Below are 2,925 nucleotides of genomic sequence, written 5' to 3' on the forward strand. Positions count from 1 at the left end.
GCTGGCACCTGCTGAGGAGGAGCAGGCACCTGCTGAGGAGGAGCAGCTGGAGCTCAGAGAGTCGGGACGCACCGCCGCCATCAGAGCGATTGATCGGGACGCTCTCTACACGTATAAATACCGCTGCTACGTCCAGCACGAGGGGGGGGAAGTGGAGGCCCAAACAGAACAAGGTAATGAAGGCTTGGTGACTGTGTTCAGCAGAGATTCAGCTTCATGTGGAGACGCTGTCAAAGAGAGCAGAGGAGCAGAGGACTGACATTTCTTTCTCCTTTTCTGTTTCAGAGGTTTCACCTCTTCCATCATCACCTCCACCATCAATTCCACCATCAGTGTCCTTCCAGTCTCAGTGCAGGGTGAAGCTGCTCTGGCTGCTGTACACAGTGCTGATAGTGAAGAGTCTGGTGTACTGCTGTGGACTCCCTCTGCTGTGAATCCTCAGAAACAAGGGACCGTCCACCGGCTGCACACATGCTGACTGACTGTTTTCTGCTCGCCTTTTCTCACCATCAGATCTCATCAATTTAACTCATTGGTCACTTTCTGCAGAAATTACAAATGTAAGTTATGATGTGCACAGGTTAGATGTAGTAATCCTAAAAATATATACACATACATATTTGCTGAGTGTAAGTTCTGTGTATTTGTTATTTTGATGATCTAGATTATTTCCATTTGTGACTTATATAAAAATAGAAAATGAATGAATCATTAGCTGTCTGCTAGATTTTTTTGTTTTCAGTATTTTTCTGTTCTTGTGTCTCTTTTTAATACATTATGCAGAGTGTGGCAGGTTTGGCAAATTATTTCAGTTTAACTTTCTCAATAAACTAAAAAAAATCCCAGCGTCTGTGTTTTGTAAACATCATTGTTTGTACTGTTTTCAGTTTGCCTTCATGGCAAATAATCAGAACCGAAACAGCCTATATGTTGACAGCTACAAGTCATTTGACTCTGGTTGTAACTAGCTCTCATCAGTCGGGCTGAAGTCTGAATATCGGCAACATGATGGCTGTTTTTATTTCTTCTAAACCAAGAAAATGCTGCTTAACTTTTTATTTTGCCTGCTGCCGTTTTGAAACGTTGTTTAGTTATTATTCCCATGTGAACACTCTGCTGTCTGACTGCCTGTTAGAATCAGTGTGAGGTCATAAAGTGGGATCAGAGCAGACTGCAGGTGGTTGAACATATCTCCTTTTATTTCAGCTTCTCAGCTCTGAGTTCAGGATTTGAGCTGTTTCTCTCACAGATTAATAACAGATCAAAACTGAGACAGTGAGTACTGAGCGCTGAAATCAAACTGAACTTCCTGGAATGATTTGACGGTTGTAACTGTCATTGTGTTATTAATGTGAAAAAGTGCAGCTAGCGGTGAGGAGGCTGCAGAGCAGAAACCCACACTGCTGCAGGAAAGGAAGTGCTGATTGGCTGTCAACAGTTTTTTATGAGTCCTAATAACCACTGAGAACAGATTCATATCTGCTGCTGTACACACTCATCAACTCCTCTCCCTCTCTGTAGCTGTTTGTCTTTTCTCTTGTTGTCTGGAAGCCTTTTTTCCACTGAGCCCTCCACCCACACAGAGTTGAACTGAGCCCAGAGACCAACAATGACGACCCACCTGGAGGTCACGTCCATGGACTTTATTTATGGGGATTTTAGCCATCAAAGGTGAACTTTACAGTTTACACTTGGTGTTGATGAGAGCCAACAAGTCCTCATACAAACATGACTAAAGGCTTCTTTGTCAGAGCCGGAAACAGAAACACATTTCATCACAATCCATCCAATCGTTGTTGAGGTATTTCAGGAAGGGCTTGGTAACAGGAGCTGAAGCAGCAGCAGCAGAAGCAGCAGTAGTAAAAGGCCTCATAAGTAAAGCAGTGCATTGTTGTAGCCACTAGAGAGCAGCAGTACTCCCAAATACACACTACATATTAATGATATTATACTACATTTTAATGATATTATACTACATTTTAATGATATTATACTACATACCAACTTTGTTTTCTGTACTATATGCTAAATATATTATGCTACATCCCTGAGCATGGATGAAAACATCACCATCCTATCTGCTGACAAAGGAAAATTCACAGTGGTCCTAAACACAGCGGACTACCAGGACAAGGTCAACACATTACAAATGGACACAAATACACAAGAAAAAGGCCATAAAATGTCTATAACAGCTACAGGAAGAAAACATCACCCGTGAACAAAGAAGGAGCCCCACTCAGGCCCAATAGCATAAACTCGGTCACCTACAACATTGCCAAACACATATCTACCATCTTAGCCCCCTTGGTTGGCAACACGCCTCACCACATCCAAAACTCCATAGACTTTGTGAACAAAGTCAGAGGACTGAAACTGGACCCAGATGAAACCATGGTGACCTAAGATGTGACTTCCTTGTTCACATGTATCCCCACCATTCAATTCAATTCAATTTTATTTATATAGCGCCAAGGAAGGAGAGAGGGAGGCAGCTTACACAATATCCACACAGAGGTACAGACAGTAAAGGTGATGTTGCTGTAGACTAAATGAAAAATGGCATAGATATTTATAGTAGTGTTAATGATAACAATCGTAATGTTAATGATTATAATAACAATAATAATAATAGGACTAGTAACAATAGTTGTTGTAGCAGAGGGTGTTGCAGCAGGTGACCCGCAACCACAGATCCAGACTCCACAGCTCCAGAGCCAGAAAACCTTCAGGAAGTGATAGGAGGAGAGAGGAGAGGGACGAGAAAGCACAAGACTACCAGAAAGAGGAGAAGTTGTGATTGTAACATGCAATAATGGGATGAGGTTGCATACAGAGGGAGAGAAAGTGCATCATGGGAAATTCCCCGGCTGATGGAATCGCATCCTCAAATTTAGCTACAGCACTATCAGACAGACATCTTGT

This window comes from Micropterus dolomieu, linkage group LG06, assembly GCF_021292245.1.
Source record: "Micropterus dolomieu isolate WLL.071019.BEF.003 ecotype Adirondacks linkage group LG06, ASM2129224v1, whole genome shotgun sequence".
NCBI classification, from domain to species: domain Eukaryota; kingdom Metazoa; phylum Chordata; class Actinopteri; order Centrarchiformes; family Centrarchidae; genus Micropterus; species Micropterus dolomieu.